This window comes from Vipera ursinii, assembly GCF_947247035.1.
Source record: "Vipera ursinii genome assembly, chromosome: 3".
In the NCBI taxonomy this organism is placed as follows: domain Eukaryota; kingdom Metazoa; phylum Chordata; class Lepidosauria; order Squamata; family Viperidae; genus Vipera; species Vipera ursinii.
Window position 1 is genome coordinate 182,740,724 of NC_139516.1, and position 14,244 is coordinate 182,754,967.

A 14,244-nucleotide genomic window follows, 5' to 3' on the forward strand; every position below is an offset into this window, starting at 1 on the left:
CTTCCAATCTCTTTTGTAAATCTAATTTAGGAAAATTATCCAGGTCAACCTTTTGGTTTGTTATTTGTGTATCCAATTTCTTTAAATTATCCCGTAGAGCAACTTTTTCCATATCATTCTTGTAGCCTGTAATTTTTAAATGCACTTTCAGATTTATATTCCTCCAGTATAACTTGTTCTTCCATAAGATCTTTTAAACACAGTATATAATGGCAGACACTGTTAAAATTAACTTTTGGGTCTATTTTTTCAGAAATAACCTTATGTCCATTGTTAAAGTATTTTGCTTCATTTTACATTAGTCAAATTTAAGCATTCTTCTCCTTTAAGTGTAATCTGAGAAAGGATTGTAATTTTTCAAACTTTGTGCCCGCTTATCATCTACTTTCTTACTTCCATAAGTTTGCAGACATCAATCTTAGTTGAGCTCTCTTTTGGGACTTAAGGTCTTCAGTGACTAGTGAAAGATTCAGTCATGCTGAGGATGCCAGGAGATTCAAGAGTAGAAGACTAAAAGAACAAGAAGGAAGAAAATAGGAGGAAGGTTTGTCCTTTTCTAAAATGCCAATTAATGGGTTAAGGGGGAATGAGAAGAGGCTTTCCATTGTAAAGCAACCAAAGCAAGAATAAAATAGAACAGAGTAAAAGACATAAAATATACTGTAAAAAGCTCATTAACCCTGCCCTCTTTTGTCAATAATAATAATAATAATAATAATAATAAGAAGAAGAAGAAGAAGAAGAAGAAGAAGAAGAAGAAGAAGAAGAAGAAGAAGAAGAAGAAGAAGAAGAAGAAGAAGAAGAAGAAGAAGAAGAAGTAGTTGTTGGAAGGGACCTTGGAGGTCATCTAGTCCAACCCCCTGCTCAGGCAGGAAACCCTATACCATTTCAGGCAAATGGCTGTCCAGTCTCTTCTTAAAAACCTCCAGTGTTGGAGCATTCACCACCTCTGGAGGCAGGTTGTTCCACTGGTTAGTTGTTCTAACTGTCAGGAAGTTTCTCCTTAGTTCTAGGTTGCTTCTCTCCTTGACTAGTTTCCATCCATTGCTTCTTGTCCTGCTTTCAGGTGCTTTGGAGAATATTAGTAATCTTTGGAGATTCTCCCTGAGGGTTTTTCTGATGGTCCTCTGTCTTATTTGCTCTTGTGGTATAGATTCGTTGTCCTTTGAATTTTCACACTGACTCATTCTCAGTCCATGGTCCAACTCTGCACATATTACTTTGAATAAAATCATCTCTCCCCTGATCCTCATCTAATCTATTATTTACTTATTTGCTAAATTTATTTGCTGCCTGTCTTGCCATAGGCTACTCTAGGTGACTTAACAATAATAAAAAGGAAGAAAAATGAAAGGAGTATAAACAGAACAGAAGCAAAGTCCCCACCTGCCTCCACTGCTCACAGCTCGGCTGATGCCTTAGTGGAAGCCTGGGAAAGGGCAGCCGCTGAGGCACTTGACCGGGTTGTACCCTTGCGGCCCCTGACCCGGCGCAGATCCCAGCGAGCTCCATGGTTTTCCGCGGAGCTCCGGGAGATGAAGCGTCGGAAACGGGGCCTAGAGAGCTGCTGGAGGTCTAGCCGATCCGAACCCGACCGGTTGCGGTTAAGAACCTATATTAGGTCTTATCTCGCAGCGATGAGGGTGGCGAGGTGTAATTACTTCTCCACCCTCATCACGTCCACAGATAATCGCCCGGCCGCCTTGTTTAGGGTGACTCGCTCACTTCTTAATCAGGAGGTGAGGGAGGATCCCTTGCAAGGTCGTGCCGAGGAATTTAGTCAACATCTGTCGGATAAAATCGCTCGGATTCGGACCGGTTTGGACTCCAGCTGGGCAGAGTCAGGCGATCAGGACACGGGCGGTCTTGTCAATGTTATCTGGGAAGAGTTTGATTCTGTGACCCCTGATGAAGTGGACAGGATTATGAGGAGGCTGAGCTCCTCCACATGTTTGTTGGACCCGTGCCCTTCCTGGCTGGTTTATGCAGCTAGGGAGAGGACACGAGGCTGGCTCCAGGCGGTTATATCTGCTTCTCTGAGTGAGGGTTATTTCCCCACCGTCTTGAAGGAGGCGGTGGTGAGACCTCTCCTCAAGAAGCCTGCCCTGGACCCAGCCGTTTTGAACAACTTTCGTCCAGTCTCCAACCTTCGCTTTCTTGCGAAGGTTGTTGAGAGTGTGGTGGCGCATCAGCTCCCTCTGGTCCTGGATGAAGCGGATTATCTGGACCCCTACCAATCGGGTTTCAGGCCCGGGTACAGCACGGAGACGGCATTGGTCGCTCTGGTGAATGATCTCTGGAGGGCGCGGGATAGGGGATATTCCTCTGTCCTAGTCCTATTAGACCTCTCAGCGGCTTTCGATACCATCGACCATGGTATCTTGCTGCGGCGTCTCAGGGGATTGGGAGTGGGAGGCACAGTTCTTCAGTGGTTCTCCTCCTATCTCCTGGGACGCTCGCAGTCGGTGTTGGCAGGGGGGCAGAGATCGGCCCCTGGGTCTCTCGTTTGTGGAGTTCCTCAGGGGTCGGTTCTCTCGCCTCTCCTGTTCAACATCTATATGAAACCGCTGGGTGAGATCATTCGTGGTTTTGGAGTTGGGTATCATCAGTATGCCGATGATACCCAACTTTTCTTTTCGACCCCAAACCACCCCAGTGATGCCCTCGCCGTGATGTCCCGTTGCCTGGAGGCGGTTCGGGTCTGGATGGGGAGGAACAGACTTCAACTCAACCCTGACAAGACTGAGTGGCTGTGCATTCCGGCATCCCGGGACATTCAAAATGTTCCATCTCTTTCTATGGGGGGTGAGCTCTTACCCCCCGTGGATAGGGTTTGCAACTTGGGAGTCCTCCTAGATTCACGGCTTACCCTGGAAGATCATATAGTGGCCGTGACTAGGGGGGCTTTCGCCCAGGTTCGCCTGGTGCGCCAGTTGCGGCCCTATCTGAACCGGGATGCCCTGTGTACGGTCACTCATGCGCTCGTGACCTTTCGCCTTGACTACTGTAATGCTCTGTACATGGGGCTTCCCTTGAAGACCACTCGGAGGCTCCAACTGGTACAGAATGCGGCCGCGAGAGTTGTCTTGGGAGTTTCCCGGTACTCCCATGTTACACCTTTGCTCCGCGAGCTGCATTGGTTACCAGTTGTCTTTCGGGTGAGGTTCAAGGTGTTGGTTACGATCTTTAAGGCCCTACATGGCATGGGTCCGGGATACCTCAGGGACCACCTGCTGCCGGCATCGACTCCCCTCCGCCCTGTGCGTTCCCACAGAGAGGGCCTCCTCAGGGTGCCGCCAGTCAGGGAATGTCGACTGGTAGCCCCCAGGGGGAGGGCCTTCTCTGTGGGTGCTCCGGCATTATGGAATCAACTGCCGGTGGAGCTCCGGATGGCACCAGACCTCCGAACTTTCCGTCGGGGCCTGAAGACCCACCTGTTCGAATTAGCTGGTCTGGCCTGATGGGGGATTATGGGTTTTTAATTGTTTTTTAAATTTGTATTACTGTTTTTAATTGGGCATGGGTTTAATCCTTTTTTAATTTTTGTATTGTCTTTCTTTTTATATATGCCCTGTGAACCGCCCTGAGTCCCTACCAAGGAGAAGGGCGGTATATAAATCAAATAAACTATAAACTATAAACTATAAAATAATAGAATGATAAATAAACATAGACAAAGGAGCACAGTAAGAATAATTCATCAATATGATAAGCAATAAGATGGATGAAAGGAGAGCCAGAGTAGGGGGGGAGGTGGATTTTGCCATCAATCTGGCATCCACCTCCAGCATGAAATCTTCCCATCTAGACCTCAGGCTAACTCAGGGGTAGGCAACTTCGGCTCTTTCATGACTCATGGACTTCAACTCCCAGAATTCCTGAGTCATGCTGACTTAGGAATTCTGGGAGCTGAAGTCCATGAGTCATAAAAGAGCTGAAGTTGCCTACCCCTGGGCTAACCAGTCGAGCCAAGTCTTTAGGCTCCTGCGTAAGTATAGGAGGATGGGGGAAGATCTTACTTTAGAGGAGAAGATGTTCCAAAGAGTGGGTGCTACATCAGTTCTTCTTCTGGATCTTAGCTCCTGTTGCTTCTTCACAGTCTTTACTTGGCTCCTCAGGTAAAATATGTGCCACATTATTAAACATTAATTCCTAACTTCTCTGAATGTTGCACATATTGCGTAAGGTTGATGGGTACAGGAGTTCAACAATACCAAAGGATTAAGGCTACTTTTAAAGTATATTATTCACATAAATCCAGAAAAAAAGAAAGGAAATAATAAAATCCATAAAAGATTATAGGTCTTGGAGTCTTTCAAACTTTTCCTTTTTAGATTTTTATTATTGATTGCAAATTTGTATTCCCGATTTTAAAAGGTTTGCTGTGATATTTGGTTGATTAAATACCAATTGCCTTTCTTTGCCCTTTCTTATATTATCTAGGAATTATTTTGACACCACCTAGGTAGATAATACAGTAAATCCAAACAAAAAGGAATGCACACAATGCTTTGTTTACTCAGTTCTGCTAAAATCAGTCTGGCTTAACCAGCTTAATTTAAAATATATAGTATAAAGTAAAGGAAAAAGCTTTAAGGTTTGCATTCATCAATTTTAATTTCATATCTCAGTATATTTAATTACCTTTTAAATGGCAAGATTTTCTGTTAAAAATCTGTTGTCATAAATGAATAATTTCATTTCCTTATTATAAGCTTCCCATGACTTACACAGTGAGTTAAGAGGAAGTGGGGATTTACCTGTTAGGTAAATCACTCATTTATCATTATTATCGCTCTCCATTATATACTGTATAAACCAAGACTCTGGGCTATAAAATAATTTCAGACTCCCAACAAAATGTCTTGAGAATACATTATGCATTGCATCATGTCTGCAAGGTTCCAATCCTATCCATGCATTTACATAGTTACTCTAGGCATCCCTAAACATTGGGAGCTTTGTAAACTTATGTTGCAAATTCAGGTTTTCTGCTATCTTGCTGAAAATGCATGTTATTTCACATGTATAACATATGTACAGGCAGTGATGCAGCTAAGTGACTTTAATATCTGGAGTAAGTGTATATAAGGTGCTCATGTCACTCAGGGAAACTTTTTAGAATGCCACATGGTATTACTTCATTGGTGAAGTATGCAAGTAACATTTCCTACTAGTTCTTATTCCTAGCAGCCTTTCCACTCTTTGCATTGTTGCTATATTTCTGACACAGTCAGATAATGAGTATTTTTTAATTATAGTAAAAATAAGTATCTTTGAGGGGGAGAGAGCTTCTAGTGAGCCTTGATTCCTGGCAACTGCCTAGAGACTATCCCTGAAGTTTGCTTGGCAAGCTTTTCAGAAGTGGTTTGCCACTGCCTTCTTCCTAGGGCTGAGAGAGACTGACTGGTCCAAAATCAGCCAGTTGGCCTAGGGCAGGACAAGAATCCACAGTCTTCCATTTTCTAGTCTGGTGTTTTAAACACTGAACCAAATTTGCTTTCCAAAGAGTATTAGTATCTCTCTATGTACATTTCCACATTTTCAACCCACATACTTTGGAGTACCATTAAAAGTATGGGAATAAAATTGAATTTGCTTCTTGCTTCCCCAATGCAAAAGGGTGCAACATATATTTATATAATAATGAAAACAGCACCTGCTATTGTGTGGTTAACCAACCTAGTTGCTGATTCCTTTCTGTGGAAAGGGAAAAATATTCTGTGCTGCAGAAAGTTGCAAAAGCTGTATTAGGCCTAATGTGTCAAGCAAAAGTAAGCACAGTAAATAAGTCATACTGAATTTCATAGAATGCACAGCTGAGACTCATCAAGATTGCAAAGGTCAGCTTGCAGGTCTTGGGTCCCCATTAAGACTAAGAACCAAAACATTTGCATCTGAGTTATTGCAGTGGGTGTGAACAAAGGGTTTTATGAACTTGCTGGGTCTGTCAAAATCAGAGTGGGGTCACCAGTTCCAGTATTGTCCAGCCACAGAAATCTTGACTCAATTTTTCCCAGCCTCCTGATTTGAAGACATAAAATATAGTAATACAGTAAGCCATACATTTCTTGTGCTGAGCTTGTCGATCAGAAGGTCAGCAGTTTGGCGGGTCGAATCCCGAGTGCCACGTAGCAGAGTGAGCACTTGTTACTCGTCCCAGCTTCTGCCAACCTAGCAGTTCGAAAGCACGTAAAAATGCAAGTAGAAAAATAGGGACCACTACGGTGGGAAGGTAACAGTGTTCTGTGCGCCTTTGGCGTCTGTCTATTCATGCTGGCCACATGACCACGGAGACGTCCTCGTACAAGTGCTGACTCTTCGGCTTTGCAATGGAAATGAGCACCAGCCCCTAGAGTTGGAAACGACTAGCACACATGTGCAGGGGAACCTTTACCTTTTACCTTTTTATATACTCCAAACATTTACGTTTACTCTACCTGTTCCATAGTAAACATTTTTGCAATAGTCATTTCTGGCTTTCATAATCTGCCATATTTATAAGTGTGCAATAAATATTTAAAAATAAATATGCAATAAATGTATAATAATTTTTTTAAAGTTTTACTTAAAGGTTTGGGTTGTTGGGTGAAACAGTAAATTATTTTATGAAATGAGTATTTCAGTAGAGTGGCAGCCAACAGAATTGTTATGCAGTATCTCCCATAATTATGCAGGTCCTCTAAGATTTCTTCCAGGGAAAATACATGCTGTTACTTAATGGGTAGATCTTAAGTGTGACAAAAGAGTTTGTTCTGGCATAATGTTGCTGCCCAAAGCCCCTGGAAAATGACTCTAACTGCTAAACTGACAGAATTCAGTTTTTATGTCATCCTTTATATGTAAAATAATTTTGAAGTCCTCCTACGTGAGCTGCATTGGCTACCGGTTGTCTTCCGGGCGAGATTTAAGGTGCTGGTACTTACCTTTAAAGCCCTACATGGCTTAGGCCCGGGATATTTGCAGGACCGTCTGCTACCGGGGACGACTCCCCATCGCCCAGTGCGCTCACACAGAGAGGGCCTCCTCAGGGTGCTGTCGGCCAGACAATGTTGGCTGGCGACCCCCAGGGGGAGGGCCTTCTCTGTGGGAGCACCAGCCCTTTGGAACCAACTTCCCCTTGAGCTTCGGATGGCCCCGGACCTCCGGTCCTTTCGCCGCGACCTCAAAACTTTTCTCTTCCATCAGGCTGACCTGGATTGATGATGGGTTTTTAAATATGTTTTAATTTTTAACTGTAGTTAATTTATTTTGGGGCTGTTATTTAATTCTTTTTTAATTTTTGTATTGTTGTTTTTTATTGTTGTAAGCCGCCCTGAGTCCTTCGGGAGATAGGGCGGCATATAAGTCCCAAAAATAAATAAATAAATAAATAAATAAGTCTAGGTAGAACTTTTATTGTTAGAGCATAAGATTAAAAGGAAGATGGGTTCAACTACCAGCTAAGATTTAAACACATGAAATTTAGTGGGAATTTAAAATGCTAATCTGTTGCTCTAACCTCTGCTCCACCACGGTTCATTGCTGTTCTTGAATTTTCTTCAACTAGAGATTTGTATGCATTAAGTTTTTTTAAAAATAATTTCTCATTCTCTCTTTCTCACACACATACACACACGCACACACTTGTGAAAGCTTGTATGACATAAGATGTATTAAATTCAACACAGTATTGATTGCTGTGGGCATAAAGATTTAAAGTACCTTCATTTCTATTTTTCATAAGGCTGGGCTTAAAGGAAAAATTCTTAATAGAAAGAGTATTAATTACCCAAAGGGCCACGATAGACTATTTATTTATTATTTCATCAAATTTGTATGTCCACTCATCTCATACAAAGTGACTATGGGCAGCATACAACAAAACTATGCATATCAGAAAGTTCAGTCTGATAGATGGCATAATTACATTTTACTCATGAACGTTTGGAAGAAGTGCTGTGCTGCTGAGGTTTTAAATTAACCCCTACAAATGGACAATTAAACCTATTTTAAATTTCCTTAATGTTAGATAATTTGGAAGTTTTTGTCCATCTGATATACAATTTGGGTGTGAGACTTTTGCTTTGTATATTTAACTTTACTCCAATTATCTTTAGGTGCTACGCACAAAATGGTAAAATAAAATTTTGCATTTGTAAGAATTTTATTTTTGTTGTTGTTAGTTGCTAAGTCATGTCTGACCCATTGCAACCCCATGGACAACATTCCTCCAGGCCTTCCTGCCCTCTACCATCTTCTGGAGTCCATTTAAGGTCACGCCTACTGCTTCAGTGACTCCCATCCAGCCACCTCATTCTCTGTCGTCCCCTTCTTCTCTTGCCCTCAATTAGGCTCTTCTCCAGTGAGTCCTTCCTTCTCATTAGGTGGCCAAAGTATTTGAGTTTCAACTTCAGGATCTGGCCTTCTAAAGAGCAGTCAGGGTTGATCTCCTCTAGGACTGACCGGTTTAATCGCCTTGCAGTCCAAGGGACTCGCAGGAATCTTCTCCAGCACCATAGTTCAAAGGCTTCAATTCTTTGGTGCTCAGCCTTTCTTATGGTCCACGTTTCACAGCCATACTTTATTTATTTATTTATTTATTTATTTATTTATTTATTTATTTATTTATTTATTTATTTATATATACCGCCCTTCTCCCGAGGGACTCAGGGCGGTGTACAGAGCAAGGTAGGTATACAGTTAAACAATAGTAAAAAACAAATGAAACCCCAAGAGCTATCAGGCCAGGCCGGACTGCTGGAACAGGTAAGTTTTTAAGTCGCACCGGAAGGTGCGAAGGTCGGGGGCCATCCGGATTTTGGTAGGCAAGCAGTTCCAGAGGGTTGGCGCACCCACTGAGAATGCCCTCCCCCTGGGGGCCACCAGCCAGCATTCTTTGACCGGTGGCACCCTGAGGAGGCCCTCTCTGTGGGAGCGCACAGGACGGAGGGGTGTTGACGTTGGCAGTAGGTGCTCCCGTAGGTAATCCGGACCCATGCCATGTAGGGCTTTGTATGTCATCATTAGCACCTTGAATTTCACTCGGAAGGCAACCGGAAGCCAGTGCAGCTCACGGAGGAGACGTGTGATATGGGAGTATCGGGAGGCCGCCAAAAGTGTTCGTGCAGCTGCACTCTGCACCAGCTGAAGCTTCCGAGTGGCTCTCAAGGGCAGCCCCATGTAGAGAGCGTTGCAGTAGTCAAGGCGAGAGGTCACAAGTGCATGGGTGACTGTACGTAAGGCATCCAGGTCCAGATAAGGTCGTAGTTGGTGCACCAGTCGAACCCGAGTGAAGGCCCCCCTGGTCACAGCTCCTATGTGATCTTCCAAGGACCATAGCCTTGACTATACGCACTTTTGTTGGCAGGGTGATGTCTCTGCTTTTTAGTGTGCTGTCTAGATTTGCCATGGTTTTCCTCCCCAGGAGCAAGCATCTTTTAATACATCTAAAGTCTAATTTGGTAATAAATCTTACCTTTAAATTTTGTAAAACAGTGATTTGGAAATGCATTCCCCATTGCAAAATACGATCTAGTACTTGAACAGTATTACTATTATTTGCTCCTTCAACAAAGCTCAAATCTTATTAATAAAATTTCATCTTTTGTAGAAGACTGTCACAAATTAAATCAACCACCAGAGGGAACCCAAACTATCATTTGTGCAGCACTGAAAATCATATTAAAATGGAGTAAGGGGACAGAGAAGTTGTTCTAACGCTTGCAGACCACTGCATACTTTATACATTCATAAATCATGTATTAATCATCTCTTCAGCTAAGATTAATATGTTTGTTGACTTGATAAGCACCAAAATAAATATTATTATTACAAATTTTAAACTTAATGGGTATGCAATATTTTCAACAGAAATTGAATTATTAAAGATTATCCAATATATTATTGCTATACCAGTTTTCTGCTAGCTTGAAGTAGTTCACATATCCTCATAACAATAATTGTTACTGGCCCAAAGATATTCTTCTGGTGAACTCCATGTTCTAGTGTGGATTTAAACATAGGTCTTCCCAATGTCAGTCCTGCAATCCTTATGCCACACAAGTTCCTTCTGGCCTATATGTTTGGCCTATATTATTGAGTTTATTGAAAAGTGTTAGGTGTCACATGGTTAGTAGATGGATAAAATTTATTACTGAATCAAATTCATACATGGAGCTAAAATCGCTCTTGGTAACTTGCTCAGGTTCCCCTTATCCATCTGCCCTATAATGTTTTCCCAAATATTTCATTTTAATTAGCTTTTCTGTTGTAAAAGAAGTATCTTAAATTTTTTATTTTTTTTATTTTTATTCCATTTATATCCCGCCCTTCTCCGAAGACTCAGGGCGGCTTACAAGCTTAGCAGTAGCCTTCATTCTATGTATATGCCTGCTTATTAGGGCTTTCATACACCCCACAAGCGGCATTATTACAAAGTCAGCTTAATTGCCCCCAACAATCTGGGTCCTCATTTTACCTACCTCGGAAGGACGGAAGGCTGAGTCAACCTTGAGCCTGGTGGGACTCAAACCTGCACTAATTGCAGGCAGCTGGTGTTACTTAAGGAGGCATTAGCCCACTGCACCACCAAGGCTCAAATGAAATATAGGAGAATTTTTATCCTCCTGTTATTTAATTAATGTTATTGGTTTGTGTGCTTAAAAACACAAACCAATAACATAAATTAAATAACAATATGATAAAAAAATCTCTTCTGGAGTTTGAAATTTTTATTAGGGCAGTAAAAATTGAATTAAGCAACAATTTGCTACCCCTTTCTGTGACCGCAATCTACTGTCTAAGGGGACAGACAATATATAAACCAGTTCACTTAAACTTTTGTAGATATAGGTAGTCACATCCATAACTGAAATTTCTGTTGTTAAGTGAAGCAGTCAATAAGTGAGTCATACCTGATTTCACAACCTTTTCTTGCAATTGTTGTTAAGCAAATCACAACAGTTGTTAAGTGAATTACATGGTTGTTAAACAAATCTAGTTTCCTTACTCGTTGTAAGCAAGCTAGAACATTTCAAATTGCGATCAACATAAACCCAGAATGCAACAACTATTGTAAATACAGGCCAGTAGCCAAGCACTCATGTTTACATTTGTCTAGGACTTTTCCCAAGTTTTTAAGAATCACAAAAGTCTAGTCTTTCATTATTTATTATGGTTTTCTTTAATAATTGGCATATATATAAAAACAGCAGTGTTATTAAATTTCAATAAATATTTTTAAGATGATCATTTTTAAAGCAATATAACTTGTTTTCAAAATGACACAGTATTTCTGAAGTCAATTTACTACCATACATCATATATTACAAAGCACAACTCTTTCTAGTGTTACAGGATATTGGTCAAAAACATGTCAGACAATGCAGATTATTTGAGACCAGAATATTGGCTAGAAATAATATATTCTATATATGGGATAATCCCAGCTGTTTAACATTGATTAAGCATTATAAATCATTGGCATTGATATGCATTACTTGCATCACTGTAGTCGATTATATTGATACATATATTTTAAAAATAATTTGTTTTGATATAGATTCCTTTCCTTTCTCACTACTAACTCAATGTGTCTGGATGATAATTCCATCTTCAAAACTGGCCTTCTGTGGAAACACTTCTGGCTACATGTAAAGTCTCACTTAATTTGATATGGTGCAGATCTAATTTGATATGGTGCAGATCATATGTAAACAACCACATTCTGACATATCATTTATATATTTTATCTGTAACTGATATGAGAGCTATAGATCAGTCGCCCATAAAGAAATCAGTAACTTTGTGTTACCAATAAATTAGAAAACAAATGCTGATTCCAATGTTAATCTCTAGGAAATTTTACTAATAATATATAGCTAGCAAAATTGGAAATAATGAACTTTTATTGGTTTCATACAGATTTTGAAAACAGATTATAGTTTCTGAACCACCATGTAAAGCAATATCACTATTCATATGATTTAGATTAAGCACTGTAAGATTTCTTCTCTGTAGATGAAATCAGAAGAAGTCTGGTATCATCCTTCCAACTAACTCATTTTATTTAAAAAAAGACATAAGCGCTTGTGAATTGCAGACAAAGAGCAAGCAGAGTATAGATTAAACAGAAGATACAGATTAAATCTTTGATTTTCTGTCTTCATCATGTTGCCACTTTCTAGTCAATACAGTAAGTCATGAAGTACTAAAGTCAGTATCATTGATGTTAGACCTCTAACTTACATGAAATATTGCTATTGAAGAAGGCATAGATTTCTAGCCATTATGTTCTATTATAAGATACTAATCTTGACATATACTCTGTTTACATGTACAGACTATATAAGCATATTGTAAGGGGCCTTAGTTCTGCACGTAGTCCACTTCAGATAGTTTGAACAGTATGTTCTGAAAAGAAGTCCTATTTATGCTTGGTCCCGAATACAGCCATAGTGAAGGTGGCCTTTTTACAGATCTATCTTGTGCACCAATTGTAGCCATTCCTGGACCCAGAGGTGTTGCTTGTAGTCACTCATGTCCTGATCTCTTCCCAGTTGGATAATGCAATGCGCTCTACCTGAACTTGCTTTTGAAGACCATTCAAAAAATCACCTGGTCCAGAATGTGGCAGTACATGAAGTTATGGCTGTTCCATATTTTGTCCATATTACGTTACTGCTGTGCAAGTTGTACTGACTCCTGGTTTCTAGATGCAATCCACGGTACTGATTATTGCTTTTAAAGCCCCAGACTAGCTGCAGGACCGCCTCTCCCTGGCTATCGTCCGGTCCCACCATATCAGAAATGGTGGCATGCTCCACATCACTTCGCTTAAATGTGTCGTCTAGTGCAGGGCTTTTCAACCAGTGGTATGGGTACCATCTGCAGTACATTGGCACCTGGCAGGTGGTACATGACCATCCTAGAAAAGTAGCGGGGGAGGGGAATGAGCTGAACCGGTGGCAGCACCATGCAAGCCTGAGCAAGAGATGGCTGGAGCTGCAGGACTGTCAGGGTTCAGCAGAAGCGCCAGGATCAGTGCCACTTTCCAGCTGATTGGCACTTCTTCAGGGCTGTCAGGGGTCAGTGGAAGCACCAGGATCAGCGCCAGGCTCCAGCTGGAGCTCAGTGCTGATCCTAGTGCTTCTGCCGAGCCCAAAAGAAGCACCGATCAGCTAGAATGTTGCAGCATCTCCAGGGTCTTGTGATTTACATTCAGATGCTTGGCAACTGATTCATATTTATGACAGTCATAGTGTCCCAGGGTCATGTGAAATGACCAAAACCTTCTGCAACCACCCAGCAGATGGGGGGAATAAAAACCAAGCAACCCCCACCCCATCCCCACTGCCAATCCTCAACAGAAATGCTCACAACAATGAAAACCTCGGACAGGAGGAAGAGCGCCGCTGGGCGGGCAGGCAGGCAGGTGTCTTGCTCGGCTGTGGCTTGGGGGGCAATTTTTTTCAGTGCCATTGTAACTTCAAACAGTCACTAAGCGAACTGTTGTAAGTCGAGGACTACCTGTGCTTTATCACTTTTTTCTTTCTTGTTTTTTTGGTCATCAAGTTTTTGACACCTTGCTAGGTGACTGGTGGTACTCGGATGTTGCCATATCCTAAAAGTGGTACAATGGGTGAAAAGGTTGAAAAGCCCTGATCTAGTGGGACTTACAAAGTGCACCTTCTCTGTAGCCTCTCCTGCCTTACAGAATACCCTTTCCTCAGAAATCTGGCAGGCCCCTTTGCCTTCTGGAAAGCTTCATAGAGTTGGCACTGCCTAAAGCACTGGGATAGAATGAGGCTGGAGTGCAGTATAATGATATACAGATGTTGGGAGGTACTAGCCATGACCTTGTAGAATGTTATAGAGTTTTACAAAGGTTTCTTAATTTTGTTTTTGGTTTGGGAGTTTTGTTGGTATTATTGTTGGTATTCTAGCCAGAGCTCTTACTACAACATGGGCAGCTATATAAATCTGGTAATAAATCATATTACTCACACTTTAATTTGCCATTGGTTTTCCTATAGTTATTTTCAAGGCAGTGGAAATTTGACCAGTTTGCTTTTTACCCAGTCTATCCAAAAGCAATAGTCAGCTACAGACACTATTAAGTTAGTTTCTAAAAGTATTTGTCTGAAGCAAATCAGGCCCATGTCTCTCATTACTGGCCAATCCAAGACTCTTTCTTTCTCTTCCTCTCCCTCCCAATTACAGGAAACTAGAAAATAGTAATAATCCCAAATCATATAAATTCAG